Source organism: Gopherus flavomarginatus, chromosome 3, assembly GCF_025201925.1.
Source record: "Gopherus flavomarginatus isolate rGopFla2 chromosome 3, rGopFla2.mat.asm, whole genome shotgun sequence".
NCBI lineage: Eukaryota > Metazoa > Chordata > Testudines > Testudinidae > Gopherus > Gopherus flavomarginatus.
Window position 1 is genome coordinate 244115392 of NC_066619.1, and position 19463 is coordinate 244134854.

Sequence of the window (19463 nt, forward strand, 5' to 3'; positions counted from 1 at the left end):
AATTCCAGGGCAGGGCAGGGCATATTTATGAAGGCGTCCTCTGAAACTCATGAGTCTGCTTCATTTGTAGATGGGCTGCCAATCACCAGATGCTGAAAAATCTTCTCAGCAGGGTGGATGGTACTTCTTCATGGGCCTGGAAGAGGCGTTTTTGCTTCCACTCAGGCACTTATAGCACACAAATATCTTCCAGAGCATGCCCTACCTGAAGGGATGGTCAAACCAAAGCTATTAACCTTCATAGGTCCTCTCCCCCCAGAATGGGGGAAAATGAGATTTATACATGATTTTAATTGATTTTATTATATTAATCTTACATGATATTCGAGACTTGGGCTGTGTTTTAGTGGAGCTTCTGAACAGGCCAGTGAGTAAAGGCTGAAGAAAATAAAACCAAATAATGAAAACTATCAACAGTGACTTTTCTGTGATGTTGTCTCTTAAAAAGGTAGAAAGCTCTATTATCTGACCATGAGAAAAAAATGTGCTCTTCTATTTGCCTTGGCAGGCCCTTCCACCTCTGCTGGGCAGAGGCAAGAAACCAGGTGCCTGGACACTCAACATATGTGGGAGGAGGAAAAGAATCAGGGATGAAATGCTGCAGGCAGTAAAACAAAGAGAGTGCAAAACTATCAAACTATATTTACTGCCTTTTGGCTCTTGCTGACAGCCGGTCTGCCTATAAGGGTTTTTAGTTATTTAAGTACATATTTCAAATAAAGTATTTTGTTTGCAAACAAGAACTAGTCTCAGGGTTACATGAACATGTTTTAGTAAATTCATAAGTGGTGTTCTCCCCAGAAATTGTGGGATACGTGTGGTGTAACTGCACTACTTCATTTCCCCTCACCTATGGTACCTTCCAAACCCATCCCATGGGTGCACAGGCAGCCCTGATTTCCCTTGCACATAGAGATCCTGCCCCAGTAATAATGGATGCACTTTCAACCCAGCAATCATACATTTACCTAGTATCCTACAGCTACAGACCATGTAATTCAATTTTCTTTTGCTAGGCCCTCTGAAGTCAGGGTGTGGTTTCTTAAGCAGGGCAGAAGAGGGTACATGAGTCCTCTAGAAGAAAAGTCGGGACGGAGAATCCACTTTATAACAATCTCATTTGGAGGGAATACGGTCCCTGCCTGTCCATGAAAATAAAGTCGTGATCTCCAGAAAATGCTGATATCATGCACTCTTTTCAGGCTGGTGTCCGTGAATCTGCCTCTGAGGTCCACCAAGACTTGTATAACAATGGAGTAGTACCCTTTGCATTTTATGTACATTTAGGGGCTTTGTGTAGGACAAATTATGGACACGTGAATCCCATCGATAGCCCCTGTGCACTTTGGGAAGCTGTTGCAATTGCTGCCTCCTGGACTTATACGGCTGCCAAAAAGTCCACCAGCATCTTGCAGATGCTCTGTCTGAATTCAGAAATAGCAGGGAAGCTGCAAGCAGGAAAAGGTCTTCCGCCAGTGCTGGCTGCACCATAGGCACCAGCTTTCTCTGGGCCTGGGACTGCTCAATCCCCTGCTCCATCCCAGACCCCATCCCTACATGACTCCTTCCCCCAAGCTCCTGCCTCTTCCTGTCCCTGATCTGCCCCCACCCCCACCCACTTGTTCTCTAAAGCCTCCACTCCCATCCCTCCACTTCACCCCAAGCCCACCTGGCCTCTTCACTACCTCTTTCCACCCTCTCCCATGAGCATGCCCAGTTCCCACTCCTCCCCCTTCCTCCCAGAGCCTCCTGCACATTCCAAAATAGCTGATCACACCAGGTGGTAGGCTCTTGTCATAAACAGATAGCTAAGGGTTAATGTTCTTTTACCTGTAAAGGGTTAACACAGGGAACCAAACACCTGACCAGAGGACCAATCAGGAACAAGACTTTTTCAAATCTGGGTGGAGGGAAGTTTTGGGTGTGAGTTCTTTGTTCTTTGTCTTGGGTCTGTGCCCTCTCGGCTCTGAGAGTGATTTTTCTATCTCCAGGTTTTCTAATCTTCTGTTTCCAAGTTGTAAGTACAAGGATAGTAAGACAATAGGTTTATATTGTTTTGTTTTGTATTTACATGTGTGTAGTTGCTGGAGTGTATTCTTTTTGGATAAGGCTGTTTATTCATTTTTCTTTTAAGCAATTGACCCTGTATATTGTCACCTTGATACAGAGATCCTTTTATGTCCTTTTTTCATTCTTTTTATATAAAGCTTTCTTTTTAAGACCTGTTGGAGTTTTTCTTTAGTGGGGACTCCAGGGAATTGAGTCTTCAGCTCCCCAGAGAATTGGTGGGAGGAAGAAGTCAGGGGGAAAATCTCTTTGTGTTAGATTTACTAAGCTTGACTTTGCATACCCTCTGGGTGAGGGGGAAGAGAGATTAGATCTCTCGGTACTTGTGTTTCCAGGACTGGAAGTAAGGAATCTCCTAGGGTCGTCCAGGGAGGGGAGCCTGGGAGGAAGTAACAAGGAAACAAGGGGAGGGGGTTATTTCCCTCTGTTGTAATACTCAAGGCATCTGAGTCTGGGGGTCCCCCAGGGAAGGTTTTGGGGAGACCACAGTGAGCTAGGCACTGTATAATTCCTGCCTGGTGGCAGCAATTACCAGGTCCAAGCTGGTAACTAAGCTTGGAGGTTTTCATGCTAACACCCATATTTTGGACGCTAAGGTCCAGATCTGGGAAGAAATGTTATGACAGCTCTGGATCGGGGTGGGAGCTGATCAGTGAGGCACCAGCGGGCGGGAATAGGGAGATATGGGGAAGATGACGGCCAGTGGCTCAGCACCCAATAATTTCTCTGCAGGTGCTCCAGGGCTGGAGCACCGATGGAGTTGGCGCCTATGGGCTCCGTGCTAGCATGAAGCATGCAGCCCTGAAATGGCTCAGCTGGCTCTGCTGACAAGCTAAGGGCACTTCTGGTCAAGGATGGACAGAGAGGTCCTCCTACCCTACACCATGAACCAAGCTCTACAGCTAGCAAAGGCACTAAAAAGCCTGGGTTTCTCCCCTAAAAGCCAGAGTATCTGACATATCAGCTCTCACAATATGGTCATGCCAGCATGAGTGTGAGGCATGCACACCAATGCAGTGTGGCTGCTTGCTTAAAAGAACAGGTTTATAAGCGTAGATCACATGGCGCTGGGTTTACTATGGCATGTAGGCATACCCAGAGACACTGGGACTCAGGGAGTTGGCTCTCCCCACTCTTCTGCAACTATCACTGGTCTCACTGTTAGCCCTCCAAACTAGTTGGTAAATGACAAATTAAGGGCCATACTCACCAGATTGCACTGGCTGTTTTGTGTTGGTTTGCTAGACTACTGACTCTGCGCCTAAACTAAATGCTTTGAGATTGATACTGCCCATCTTAGTAATTAAGAAATAGCTCAGTAGCATTCTCTTTGGGCTTTTTGTTTTGTGTTTGAAAAAAATGAATTTAAACTCTAAGGAACTTCTCAGACAAAAAAAAAAATCCCACCGTGTAAATATGGTGTTAAGGGTGAGCATCTGAATCAATAAGGGCAATAAAAATTAAAGGTCTGGTGTAATTGTTTAAAAATTTATAAACCCAAGAAATGGCCTGCCCAGCAGTGATATGACAGGTATAGGTGGCTAGTAGGGTGGTTATGAAGGTGTTTTGGTGTTCGCAGGCGTTGATTAAATTAAACTGATCTTCATCAGTTGAACATGGGTAGGGGGGAAGACCCAGCTGGGGGCCTTGCCTCCCATACACAGCATGAGGCAGCTTGGCAAGGTTGGTGCTGCCCAGTTGCAAGCTGGGAACACAGGCACTCCTGGTCTAGGGGAAAGTCTAGCCAAGCCATAGTGTGCCTGCTATGGTTCCAAAGATGTATAATGAACTGCTTAGTCAGTACTGGCACTGCTTCTTCTTGCAAAAGGTCCAGTTCCACACCCTCTCCCAGCTCCACTGGGAGCTAGGATGCTGGAGGACTAGAGGGACCTGGACATAATAGGGCTGATGGGGCTCTTGAGGTAGGTAGATGAATAGGAGGGAAGAGAGAGAAGCTGGCAATGAGGGGCCTGTTGGGTGGTTAAAATCAAAGCCTCATGTAATACTTTACATTTCAAATGCATTAACCTACTCTTTCCCCCCAACCTTGTATCAATAAATGGTTAAAAGAATGTGTAATGGTTTGTTTGCAATAATTATAGATGTCCTGAGGTCTCTGTATACAAAATCTTGAATCTAGTTTAACACTGTTTAATGTTCAACAGTGACTGGGTTATGTTAACACCATTAGCCCATTTCTTCCATCTCAATTAAAACAACTGAACCCAGTGGGAACTGGGGATTCTGGAAGGATAGAGGAGGCTGGAGCTCAAGGGGCTGCTGAGAGAAGGAGGTTACAGAGAGTTGCTGGGAGTTTTGGGACGCATAGAAAGATGCATGCTGGGTGGGGCAGAGGGAGCTGATGTGGTGGAAGTATGAGAATGCTGGGAAGGTATAAGTGGTGCCGGAAGGGTTGAGAGACTCTTATGGGGAGGGGAGGGGAGAAGGCTGGTGCTCTGGAGTTAGAATGCTGCTGAGGAGATAGATGGTGTAGTGTAGAAGGCTCATTGGGGAGAGAAGGGTTTAGTGGGGTAAGTAGAGCATTTGGAGGTTGTAGGCATTTTGTTGGATGCAGAGGTATTGGAATGGTTAGGGCACTGCTAGGGTGGGGTAGGTGCATGCTGAGGAGGATCTGGGGTAGAGAGTGCTGTGGGGAAGAGGTGGTGGGGTTGCTGGGAGGCAATGGGGCTCCTGGGAGTATGGTAGGAGGGTGCAACTGTTACTGCAACCACTTGCAGTATCTTTGAGGACCATACTATATTAAGTTTATACATAACTGTGGGACAGGTATTGTATGCAGCTCCAGGAAGGCAAGTAATAACAGCTCCTCCAAGAACCAAAAGCAGTGGAGGTGGTTAAGGTGAATCACTCATATTATCAACACCTCCAGAGAGATTCCTCTTGTTGGGGAGGTTTGTATGTACTGGTTCAAACTGGATTTTCCAGAGTCCCAACAGACAAAGAAAGGGCTTTGGTTATAAAATGGCTGGGTTTAAACTGACTCAGGGTCTTCTTTCTGATCCAGCAAACGAACTGGACCGTCTATCAAGATGTGGCAGGGGAACACTTATGTAAGCTTCTGCCAGGTGGAACCTGCAGCAACCAGGACTGGGTTCAGTATCTAGGGGGTCCTTTTCAACAATACAACACAGAACTGCTTCTTGGAGCAGCTAGTCCTGGAACCCACAATGGGAGAGGCAATTATTGATTTAGTCCTAAGTGGAGCACAGGATCTAATCCACAAGGTGAATATTGTTGAATGGTTGGTAATAGCAACCATAATATAATTAAATTTAACATCCTGGGGGCAGGGGAGGGGAGAGAACACCAAAAAAGCCCATTACAGTAGCATTTAACTTCAGAAAGGGGAGCTACACAAAAATGAGGAAGCTGCATGGAAACTTTTTACAAACACCATAACAGAGGTTCAAATTAAATGTATGCCCCATATTAAAAAAAAACATAGTAATGTTATCCGGGGTTCTTTCAACCCAAAACTCTTGGTAACTTTTACTCTGTGCGAGGTGGTGTCAGAAAATAAACAAAGGGAGACATGGCCATCTGACCGACAGATGGCACAAACAGGACAACACAAGAGTGCTTTCACTTAAAGCTAAACTTTACTTAGTGTCAAGCACTTACACACGTCTGCAACAAGTTAGTAAAAAAACCCCAACACTCGATAATTACCAAAGCTGAGTGTGGCTTTCGAGTGGTACAATGATAGGCTTCCATTGGCCAAACTTCTGTCTGCCGGTGGGGATCCCAAGGTGCGTCCAGAGGAAGAGTCTCAGAAGAAACCCTTCCGAAGAGTCCAGCTACCTCAAACTTTTTCACCTTATTTATACATTAGTAATATAATGACATATCACTTAAAGAAAACTTGCTAAGCACGCAGTTTTTAAAGGTCAAGCAAGAGGTTTTCTTATGGTTATCAATTAACCAGATATTATGTTGTTTTTTTTTCCAGAGTGTGCGTGCCTTGAGACCCTGGACAGACACATTCCCGATGGCACGTATAGACAAGCTTCCTATTTTTCTAAAATACATGTATCAGCAATTTCAACATTCTTAGCAGGAAGGATGCAGGGTCAAGCTGCCCTTTCTGTGGTACCCAAAACCCCTCCCCTCTTGCCTTGGTTAAGCTAAAGCCACTTGGTTAAGCTATGGCCAATTTACAGCCTGCTGACTTGGCTATTTTTAGCAATAAGCAATAGTGATTTCAAGCACTTTACTGGTTTGCCAGTCTCCCCATACAGTAAGAGGACCAAAAAAGTGCACCATGGCTAACTAACAAAATAAAAGAAGTGGTTAGAAAGAGATTCCCATATCTAAGCCATTCTTCTTAGGTGACAAATCTAAGGAACTGTTGCAACTTGAGGTGTCAATAGCAGAGGTTTTGGAACAAATTAATAAATTAAACAGTAATAAATCAGTAACAGTAATAACAAGACCAGATGGTATTCACTCAAGAGTTCTGAACGAACTCAAATATGAAATTACAGCACTACTAAGTGCGGAATGTAATCTATCATTTAAATCAGCTGCTGCAGCAGATCACTGGAGGATAGCTAATGTGACACACATTTAAAAAAAAAAAGAAAAAAGACTCCAGAGACGATCCTGGCAATTACAGGCTGGTAAGCCTAACTTCGGTATCAGGCAAATGGGTTGAAACTATAGTAAAGAACAGAATTATCCTTGAGGGCAGTCAACAAATGTGTGGACAAGGATGATCCAGTGGATATAGTGTACTTGGACTTTCAGGAAGCCTTTGACAAGGTCCCTCAACCAAAGGCTCTTAAGCAAGGTAAGAAGTCATGGGATAAGAGGGAAGGTTGTCTCATGAATCAGTAACTGGTTAAAAGACAGGAAACAAAGGCTGGGAATAAATTATCAGTTTTCAGATAGAGAGAGGTAAACAGCGGTGTCTCACAGGGATCTGTAGTGGCCATAGTACAGTTCAACATATTTATATTTGGTCTGGAAAAAGGGGTAAACAGTGAGATGGCAAAATTCATAGATGATACAAAATTATTTAAAATAGGTAAGTCGGAAGCAGACTGTGAAGAGTTAAAAAGGGCTCCCCAACATTGACTGGGCAACAAAATGGCAGATGAAATTCAATGTTATGCAAAGTAGTGCACATTGGAAAACATAATCCTAACTATATATATAAAATGATGTGGTCTAAATTAACTGTTACAACTTAAGAAAGATCTTAGAGTCATTGTGGATAGTTCTCTGAAAATATCCTCTCGTGCAGCAGCAGTCAAAAAAGCTAAACACTAGGAACCATTTAGAAAGGGATTGATAATAAGACAGAAAATTTCATAATGCCACTATATAAATCCATGGCATGCCTACACCTTGAATACTGCGTGCAGCTCTGTTTGCACCAGCTCAAAAAAGAATTGGAAAAGGTACAGAGCAGGGCAACAGAAGTTTTTAAGGATATTGAACAGTTTCCATATGAAGTGACATTAAAACACTGGGGCTTTTCAATTTAGAAAAGAGATGACTAAGAGGGGGTATGATAGAGGTCAATAAAATTATGAATGGTGTTATCGTTAGTGTGGCAACACACATTTTTTTCATGTCCTCTGTGTATATATATCTTCCTACTGTATTTTCCACTGCATGCATCCAATGAAGTGGGTTTTAGCCCACAAAAGCTTATGCTCAAATAAAGTTGTTTGTTTGTCTCTAAGATGCCACAAGTACTTCTCATTCTTTTTGCTGAATAAGAAAGTGTTATTTACTCCTTCACATAACACAAGAACTAGGGATCACCCAATGAAATTAATAGGCAGCAGGTTTAAAACAAACAAAAGGAAGTACTTCTCATAACACACAGTCAGGCCTTGGAACTTGTTGCCAGGTGATATTGTGATGGCCAAAACTATAACTGGGTTCAAAAAAGAGCTAGAAAAGTTTATAGAGGATAGGTCAATCAATGGCTATTATCCAAGGTGGTCAGGGATTCAACCCCATTCTCTTGGTGTCAGCCTTTGCATGACATGCATGACAGGGGATGGATCACTTGATGATTACCTGTTCTGTTCATTCCCACTGAAGCACCTGGCATTGACCACTGTTGGAAGATAGGATACTGGGCTAGATGGTCATTGGTCTGACCCAGTGTGGCCATTCTTATGGCCTTACATTGTTGGACAGAGTGTGTTCTGGGCCACAATGGTAGGGAGTGGGTATACGACAATATGAAAATAATTAAGGGATTCCTGCCTATCACATGGCTGGGCAGGATATATGAAGAAGCGTAAGTGTGAGGGAGATTGTCATCCTTATAATCTTAGGGGAATGTGGTCTCTTCTTTTCCTGTGGCAATGGAGGCAGAGAAAAGCTTCTGGGGTTTCTAACTAGCATTTGTCAATTGTTATTTATTTTGATGTTAAGTCTTTTGTTTCAGACAATAAGTTGTGCCTTAAGCCAAGGGGTTTTAAGGACTTTCCTTTGACTGTCTGGAGAAATGTTCTACAGCTGGATGAGCTAGGGGGTCTCCTGAGGGGAGAGGAATGGATAGAGGGTTCTTGTTTGGGGGGAGATTAAGGGTTTTTTAGGAGGATAGAAGGTGTTGAGGGTAGTGTGCTCTTTGGGAGGTGTAGAGAGGTGTTGCTGCAGGGGGTAGGTTCATGATGGAAAATCAGGAAGATGGAGGGTAGAGAGTGCCAGGTTGCAGGGGGAGGGATGAGAGACTCTCTTGTGAAGCTAGAAATTACTGTTGGGTAGTAGGTGAGTGTCCTGGGGACTTAGAGGGCTCTTCAAGAGGTAGAGGGTCCTGGGGAAGATCGAACTAGAATTGATAATTCTGTAGTCAGATTAAAATTTGAATAATGGGAAGTAAATACGGCCTGTGCAAACAAAGAAAAAACAAAATATTGAACAGCTCCTCTTTTCAGTGAACACCATCTATCCTGTGCACTGTATGAGGCACAATGGGGCCAAATTAGTGTTGTACAAGCAACCTTAATTCTGGCATTTCCTATGAGTTCTTGATGTAGAGTTCTTAGTAGGTTTTAAGTATCAGAAGGGTAGCTGTGTTAGTCTGGATCTGTAAAAGCAGCAAAGAATCCTGTGGCACCTTATAGACTAACAGACGTTTTGGAGCATGAGCTTTCGTGGGTGAATACATGCATCTGAAGAAGTGGGTATTCACCCACGAAAGCTCATGCTCCAAAACGTCTGTTAGTCTATAAGGTGCCACAGGATTCTTTGCTGCTTTTAGTAGGCTTTAATGACTTTTTTTATGGGATTTCCTTTTTTAAAAAAGCAAATGGAAAGAACAGATATTCCATTAAGTAGAGCCATATTCACCTTCAAATGGTTCATCAGTGGAATTAGACAATAGATTCACAACAGAGACTTTTGTTCCTTGAGCTATTGGATCAACTATTAGCAGTATGTGTGCCGGCCACTAGAAGGAGATGAAACATGTATTTTGTATTCTGGGTTTCACAGATATTGATTGTGAGCAGAGGAACATTCAGATTCTGTATCCTGGGTTTTATTTCAGGTTTTGAGGAGAGTGTGTCTATTGATTACAAACCTTTCTGCCTCTGACCCATTCAGCTGGCACTTGTCTCAGTCCTCCAGAACCCCATCCCAATCTCCCACCTCTCAGCTGCATATCTGATTTCCAGTCCCCTGACTCCAGCCAGCCTTCACTCTTCATCACAATCCCTCCCCCCAGAGCTCTCTGTCCCTGTCTCCCCCTTGCCATTTCCTGACATGTGGTTCTTCACCCCTTTGCTTTCCAGGCAGGCTGCTTCCTCCTTCTCCACTAACTGAGGAACAGTAGGGGAAACACTGAGATCAGAAGGGAGACAGTTTCCATTTTCTCAGGTCCTGTGCCCAAATCCACAGTGGCCCCTGGTTTCTGAGACATGCGTAAGGCAGCAGGCCTGGACTAGAGCATGCTTGTTGCAGATAGAACCCGAGACTGATCATGCAAACTTCAGTGGAACTACTCACACAAGTAAAAACTGTCCATTTTGTCTATATAGATTGTAAGCTATAATGGGCAGGAACCGCTTCTGCATGTATTTGAACAGTGGTGGTGGCAGTAAGCTCCACATCCTATAACGCTGCTCAGGAAGGAGTCCTAGCCCTATATTAATGATGACTATATTTGATTGAAAACATAGATAATGTTTTTATTAAGAGTGTGCAAATTTACCTTGTTTGATTTCTGATCTTGAATCATCCATCCTTTGAGAGTGAATTTGAACTAGTACCTTATCGGGTCTGCTTCAGATGGACTGTGAAAACAGGACTGAGGAGGAAAAATTCTTATGAAAAGCAGTGTGAAAATGGCACAGAAACAGCACAGAGTGAAAACAATTACGAAGGGGGTGGAAATAAGGAGAAGAGAAGGGGAAAAGAAATTCTAATGGAAAAATAAATATAGTTGGCCTAATTCTCCTTTCACACTAATTTAAACTAATGTAATGCCAATCAATTTACACTGCTGTTGGTGAGAGGAGGATCAGGCCTGGGGATTGACTATGCCTGGATCTGCTGGGGATCAGAGTGGAGAGAGCTTGCAAAGATCCCCCTCCTACACACACACACACACACACACACACACACACACACACACACACACACACACACACACACACACACACACACACACACACACACACACACACACACACACCTCTCTCTGCATCCCTCTGCATAGGTCAGGCACATGCTTTTAGGGAACATAAGGAATGCTGGCAGCTTTGCAAAAATGGAGCTGGAAAGGAAATATTTTTTGGATAGAATTTTGTTTAAAATGACTAGTGAGAGAATAGGGAGAATAGGGCTGCTGACTGGCTACATAAATGTTTGCTAATATTACCTCAGTTTAGACTAGACAGACACAAATGTAAATCAGGACTACTGTTAAGTCAGTAGAGTTACACTGGTTTAAAAATTGATATGGAGAGAAGCAGACTCAAAGGGATTTGTATTTGTTTGTATTCTGTTAGCCTGAATTTGATGACAGTGCTGAAGCCTGAGAGTTTCTGGCTCCTCTATACTTTGAAAAAAAAATTAAAATATTCTATTTTGTTTTATGAGTTTTTAGGTTGGGCTGAAATGATTGTGATATTGGGCCATATCTCCTACCTGCAACTGTTGCTGATGATTTTACAGTATGGTATTCAGAGCCTACCCTTCCACAGGTGTTTCTAACATTTTTTTAGTATTTTGCTTTTTTAACTTCTGGACCCTTTTTTGGCTTTTTAATTTTTTACTGTGAACTTGACTGGTCTATTTCCAACTTATTCTAAGCTACAGCACTTTTTTAGGTAATGGCACAATGACTTACTACCTGAATCACCTAGCACTCAGGTTTTATTATCTCTCTCTTCCTTTCTTCCTTCCCTGAAATGGAAGCAATGCAAAAGGTGGATGCTAGTTACTTCTGTGTGAAATGGTACCCGGCCAAAAAAAAATATTACAGTGAAGCTAAAATATAAGAATTTTTATTAGTCAAAATAAACCAACTCTTGAAATTTGCCTTCTTTTTGGGTAACAACTAGTCAAGTAGATTGTGAAAAGGAGCCAGGGAAATGGAGGCTGTGATAAAGAGAAAATGGGACTCAAAGTGAGAGGGGAAGAGAAGTATGTGATCCTGTAATTAAATGACTGTATCATAACACATATGCACCAGGGGGCTGAATTAAGGTTGCACAGGAATCTTTAAACTTTAAATATGGCATTTCTTAACATTTGAATGCTTGGCTTTGCAAACTTAATGTTCTTTAATATAATATTTTTATATACACAGTGAAGAAAGTATTAATATTATTCAAATAATACCTCATTCAAACAATGTTATTTGATCAGATCTATAGTGCAGACAAGCATTCATCGATAAAGGACGCATGTCATGGATATTTTATTTGATGCTCATTGACAAGATCCAATTTAAAAAGTCAAAGAAGCTGAGGATTCTGCAGTTTTAGGGCCAAATTCTTTCATCCTTACTATATATAGTAGCACAGTTCACATCTGTCAATCTGGAGAGGAGGGAGAGACCTCCCTTTATCCTGGAGTTAGGCACCTAATTTACTTTAAGGGGAGGGGTTTATGCTCCACCCCTTTCCTTGACATTTCCCACTGGCTAGCTTAGACAGCCTCCCTCTCAAATTGCTGGCTTCTGCAAATCCCTTTTTAAGCACCTTAATGTTTCATGCATTGTATGGCCTATCTCTGGGTTGTGAAGTCCCCTGCTAGGCGGGGTGACTGAAAGTTAGGCGTTGCCATGCCTAAAGGTCCTCTATGTAGTTTTCTTTTAACATAGTTTAGGTTTGATGAAATTAATACACATTAATCCTACTGTAGACTGTTATTTTATTATTAATAGTAAAGTGTATATATACTATGAAAGATTATTCTGAGTTTACGGATGACTGCCAGAGCAAGCTTGAATTTTATAATAATTCATGAGAAATTAATAGGCATTCATAATGAATAAATTTAAGGACAGTTTAATGATTATTCATCAGCAGTTCATGCACAACAAATCCAAATGTTTATCAAAGATGTTCATAAACTTGGTGCACAAGCATTTTAATGAACTGATAAGGAACATTAAATGAACATTCATTATGAATTTTCTTTAGCCTAGAGTGGCATCCTCAGAGGAGATCTTACACTCCAGGTTCCTGGCCAGATAAAAGAAGCATGGATGCTTCAAGAAAGTCTGGCACCTGGGATGAATGGTGCAAAGATAATGCAGACAAAGATGTTTGTATTAACTCTGTTTTAGGGAGAAGCTGTGGTGGAATCTATGATAGATGCCTTTGCACTAGATTTTAATATGAGTGCTACTTTGACAGAAGTTAGTCAGGTGTTAATAGACTTATGAACTCCTTCTAATCAAATCTTTGTTATGATCAGTTTTTGAAAATTCATAATGAGTGGAGTTGTGTGAATAATCAATTTCTTGATTAGTTGGCTGAACAGAAAAGGTTTTTTTTATATCAACCAGAAATATTTTTCCTCAGCTAAACAAAAAACAAAACAAAACAAAACAAAAATTTGTTTCAGGTCAAATGTTTTCAAATGATTTAAAGCATTTTTATAAAAAGCAAAGGAACTCTGGAAACACCATTCTTAAAACTAAGGAGGAGGAGGCAGCAACAACCTGCCTTTATACACTTGAGCCCTCTGGTTAATGTACTCACTTAAGATGGAAGAGTCCTCGGTTCAAGTCCCCAGTCTGGCTGATCTGAGCTAGGGATTTGCACATTGGTCTCCCATGATACAGGTAACTGTTCCTACTCACTGGGCTACAGAGTATTCTGGAGTAAGGCTTTTTCAATCTCATGTCAAATTCATGATTAATAGAAGTTGCCCCATGGGGAAGAATAGCTCAGTGGTTTGAACATTGGCCTGCTAAACTCAGGGTTGTGAGTTCAATAATTGAGGGGCCCACTTAGGGGTCTGGGGCAAAAATTGGTCCTGCTAGTGAAGGCAGGGGGCTGGACTCAATGATCTTTCAAGGTCCCTTCCAGTTCTAGGAGATTGGTATATCTCCTATTATTATTTACTATTATGAAACTGCACTTTTTGGCAACTAAACTATTTTTCCAAAAAGTTTTGCCCAGCTCTAGTAGTGAGACAAAGCAGTTCATTAAGATTACTGAGATACCCACTCAGAAATAGCTTACCTTAAATAAAATACCTTTTGTTGCTTTACCTTTATACTGCATCTGTTGCTTCAGTTAATCAGAAGCAGAAGAAATGGAAATAAAAATCAGTGAATTTCATCAGATGGTCACTAAGAAGATTAATAGAGGCCATCTTTATTTTTTGTGTGAAAGAAGAATTCCTGAGTTATGTGTTTCCCAGAATATTCAGTATTTTAGAACCAAGCTTGCAGAGTTTTAACTGCAGCCTACAAGCGGGGAGGGAATGCCAGTGGAAAAAATATATTTCTCCTTGCCCATCACAAAAATGAATGTTAAGTAGAAGAACTTCAAAGAAATTGGAATCACAATTTCATGAAACGCGCTAATCACCTTCTCCTCATTTTATGATTTTGGTTATGGATATCTTAAATTAAAAGCAAAAATAAATAAATAAAATCCTTGCAGTTAGAAATTATATATTATTCACACTGATTATCATTTCACTGCTGTAAAACTGCCATATACAAGTAATATTTTATTCAAATTACTGAACTAGAAAGTATATAAAGTATTTATTATTTAGCACGAGTTCATTTTCATTGGTGGTGCAGTGAAAAGCATACTAATACAGCGCACATTCATAAAACAGAATTACAGGTTCCATGTTATACATAATACCAACTTAGGTATCACCAATGCAGCAACGAAAGAGCAGGTGAAAGACTGCTTAACTACACCCTGGTTGCTTTTCACTGCAATTTTAAGTGATATGCGAAATATATGAATCATAATTTCATAGCAAAAACACTGGAGGTCAATGGAATAACATCATATTAATCTGCAGAGGAACTGGAGAACCAAGGCATTTTACCTTCACCTGAGATATGTTTTCTATACCTCTAATTCATAGTAACTGGAATGAGGTGAAAGAAATATTAATCACTGCACAGAATTTACTTTGTATGCAGAATGACTAGGTTGCCTGCAGTTTTCCTCCTACTTAGCCCTCATACTGTGTTTTCCATGTTCATAGAACTGTACAGACCTTTTCTAATTTAGCCTCACTCCGGGCTTGGTTCTGCAAGGTATTGAACACAAGTAGCCCCAGTGAGGACAACACATTGTTATTAACATTAACCCTCTAAATCCTAACACCTTTCACTTCTCCTTCTTGTCCCCCTCATCTATCTCTTCACCATCCTAATTTCCTTTCCACTCCATCCTCTTGTATTCCTGCATGTTCTTCCACTTCCTCTGCCTACCACATTAAAATATACCAAAAAAATAGTTTCTTTATAAAAACATGCAAACTATAAAATATAAGGAAGTTCTTTTTAATCAAACCAATAAGATAAATATACAAAACATCCAAACAACCGCATCATCTTAACCCGGTTCTTCCCCTTCCAAGCCTCTTTGTAACATCATTTATGGTATATATCTAAACTCCCTGTTTCCACTGACGTCAATAGGAGTTTTACTGTTAAGATTGGATGTAAGTCAAGACTGGATATTTTTTCTAAAAGATATGCTCTAGTTCAAACAGGAATAAATTCAGGGAAGTCCTAACTCCTCTTTTATATATGAGATCAGACCATATGATTACAGTGGTCCCTTCTAGTCTTATAATTTATTAATCTATTAGTTTAAAAACCAACAGGGTGCAGCACTGGGAGCAAATTACTGGGTTTTTTTAATATATTCAAGGCAAGCACTTTGGCCCTGATCTATATCCCATTGAAGACAATCGACGTCCTTTCATTGACCTCAGTTGGCTTTGGAAAGTCTAAAGTGCCCTGCACACTCATAACATTGTAACAATAAGAAAATGATAATAAAATTCCACGAGAGGGAGTAGCAGGGTAGGTATGAGTCACAATGATAAGAATTTTCCTCCTCCCAAATTGCAACATAAATCTTAGGGTTTAGTTGAGTTTATTAGCCTTTATAGTAGATCAACCTTTCTCCTGAATGGATCAGCATATTAGAAAACATTCATAGCCTTCTCCTGGCTGTGGACTCTGTGACACCCTTCTGCAGTATAATAGGTTAGGGCTTGACTTAGAGGCTCATCCACTAGATCTGCAGACAACAGATAACACATTCTTTTAGGAAAATACATGGGGGGGGTCAACTAATTTTATAAAAGTATAAGTCCCAAATTCAGAGCGCTCAAATCAATATCGTAATTGCTCCTCTTGTCTACACTGCCGCTAAGTCTATGTAAGCTACTTTGCTCAGGGGTTGAAAAAGTCACACAGCAACTTAAAGCAGTGTCCACACCACGCTATGTCGTTGGGAGATGCTCTTTCACCAATAGCTTCCGCCTCTTATTGACGTGGAGTAATTATGCTGATGGGAGAGCACGCTCCCATCGGCATAGTGTGTCTTCACCAGACCAGCTGCATCAATGCAACTTAGACCAACTTTTGTTGGTGAGAGAGACAAGCTTTCAAAGCTACACAGAGCTCTTCCTCAGGTCTGGGAAAGGTACTGAATATCACAGTTAAATATGAGACCCAACAAGGTTTATCATAGCTAGCACACTAAGGGAATAATCCAGGTGAAGTGGCCCATTAACACCCTTGTAGTCATAGGACAAAAAAAGGGGGGGGTGTTAATGGATTACAGAGTGTCGTAATAAGCCATAAATCCAGTGTCTTTATTAAGACCATGATTTTTAGTGTCTGGCAAAGTTATGAATTTAAGCTCCCAGGATCATCTTTTGAAAATGTTGTGCAGGTTTCTTCTTCGGAGGAGGAGGACAGATAGGTCAAATATATTCCAGAACCGACATGACTACAACACCACTGCTAAACTATCTATTTAATCTCGTATTTAGCTGTGACGCTCTTAGTACCCGTCCCATCTGAAGAAAAGCTTTGTGTAGCTTGTGTCTCTTACCAGAAGAGGTTGCTCCAATAAAAGATATTACCTCATCCACCTTGTTTTTGTATATGGCAGAGTGCCTCAAATATTTTATGTCAAGAAGATTTTTTCTCCAAGTTATAGAATAAATCATAAGTAGACAGGTGTTTAAAAACAGATTTGATTTGCTGTCTTTTGCAGGCTCTGTGAGACGAAGCAACAAGCCATAGCAGTTGATGACAAGGCTCCATTGCCCAAAATATGTTCTATCATCTCGCACCACGCCATACACTCCATGGGGGGGGGCGATGGGGGGAAGATAACGTGAAATTGAAAACAAGAAAAACAACGGAAATGCTGAATCATGAACCTGTGAGTCTAGAAAAACTTAACACATTTAAAAAATTATTCCCACATTTAAAGTTTCCTACTCTACATGTTATTTTTCCCTGGATTTGTATCTTTGTCATGCATTTAAAAGACCAATGCCAGACAGCTGGCTTCTAGCAGATTGAGTATTACGCATGGATTCTTTCTTTTGGAAAAACTCTACTATTGCTCCACCCACACCATCAAAACTGAAGCCTTAGTTTGAGGCTTTTCAAATATATTATGCTTTTTTCCCTTCAGATCCATGCATTCATCATAATTCAACAAAACTTATTTTTTCCTCATCAAGGGAAAGACTGGAAGTGAAAAGTAGGTGCAGGTGTTGTTGGACTTGACTTATAATGAATAGATGAGATTGAGAAGAAAAGTATATTGGAAAATGACTTTTATAGGTTTTTAAGAAAAAAGTTTCCAAAGCATAGCACTCATCCTCCCAGAACCCAGATGTCCAGAATTGACCTTTAAAGTATGTGGCAGACACAAATTGAGGGACACAATAAAACCATGCTGTCATAACATTTTTCCCAGATTTGGACCTTAGCGTCCAAAATATGGGTGTTAGCATGAAAACCTCCAAGCTTAGTTACCAGCTTGGACCTGGTAATGCTGCCACCACCCAAAAAATTGGAGTGTTTTGGGGCACTCTGGTCCCCCCAAAAACCTTCCCTTGGAACCCCAAAGACCCAAATTCCTTGATTCTTACAACAAAGGGGAATAAACCATTTCCCTTCCCTTCTCCCTTCCAGGTGTTCCCTCCCTGGGTTCCTGGAGAGATACACAGAAGCAAGCTCCGTGAATCTAAACAGAGGGACTCCACCCTCCCCGTTTCCAGTCCTGGAAACACAAGTACTTCCCCCTTCAGCCAGAAGGTATGCAAAGTCAGGCTTAGTAAATCTAACACAGAGAGATTTTCCCCCTGACTTCTTCCTCCCACCAATTCCCTGGTGAGCTGCAGACTCAATTCCCTGGAATTCCCACTAAAGAAAAACTCCAACAGGTCTTAAAAAGAAAGCTTTATATAAAAAGAAAGCAAAGGACATAAAAATGGTCTCTCTGTATTAAGGTGACAAATACAGGGTCAATTGCTTAAAAGAAATATGAATAAACAGCCTTATTCAAAAAGAATACAATTCAAAACACTCCAGCAACTACACACATGTAAATACAAAAGAAAACAATATAAACCTTATTGCCTTACTATTTTTGTACTTACAACTTGGAAACAGAAGATTAGAAAGCTGGAGATAGAAAAATCACTCTCATAGCCGAGAGGGTCAGACCCAAGACAAAGAACAAAGAACTCACTCACAAACTTCCCTCCACCCAGATTTTAAAAAAGTCTTGTTTCCTGATTGGTCCTCTGGTCAGGTGTTTCAGGTTACTCCTTTCCAGGTGAAAGAGACATTAACCCTTAGCTATCTGTTTATGACACGCCCCCCAAATTGCAGACAGTGGGGAACCTCACTGGCGGTGATTTCCTCCTAGAACTTTAAAATAAACAGATTAATACAATACATGCACCTTTACATATACCACTAAGTATATAACAGACTTTTACATTTTAAGAACACTTTTTAACTACTGGATTCTGGGAAACTCACAGGAGAGAGCATCAGCTACTTTGTTAGAAGCTCCTGAAATGTGCTGAATTTCAAAATCAAAATCTTGGAGAGCTAAACTCCAACGAAGAAGTTTCTTATTGTTCCCCTTGGCAGTATGAAGCCACTTTAGCGTAGCATGGTCAGTTTGTAGCTGGAACCGCCGTCCCCAAACATATGGGCGTAGCTTTTCCAGGGCGTAGACAATGGCATAGCATTCCTTTTCAGTGACTGACCAGTGACTTTCCCTCTCAGACAGTTTTTTGCTGAGAAACATGACAGGATGGAAGTTGTGATCCGTTGCTTCCTGCATAAGAACTGCTCCTATACCACGCTCAGATGCATCCGTGGTTACTAGGAATGGCTTGTCAAAGTCTGGGGCCCTGAGCACAGGGTCAGACATGAGCGTTGCCTTAAGTTGGATAAAGGCCTTTTGACACTCATCAGTCCAGTTAACTGCATTTGGCTGGGTCTTTTTGGTGTGATGGTGGTCAGTGGGGCAGCGATTTGGCTGTAGTGTGGTACAAATCGTCTGTAGTACCCGGCCAAGCCTAAGAAGGATTGGACCTGTTTCTTTGACTTTGGGACAGGCCACTTTTGGATAGCATCCACCTTGGCCTGTAGGGGGTTTATGGTTCCTCGACCCACCTGGTGCCCCAGATAAGTCACTCTGTTTTGGCCTATTTGACACTTTTTGGCCTTAACAGTTAGTCCGGCCTGCCTGATGCGCTCAAAGACCTTTTCCAGGTGTAGTAGGTGTTCGGGCCAGGAGTCTGAAAAAATGGCCACATCATCGAGGTAGGCAACTGCATATTCTCCCAGTCCTGCTAGTAGACCATCTACCAGCCTCTGGAAGGTGGCGGGTGCATTTCGAAGCCCGAAAGGAAGGACA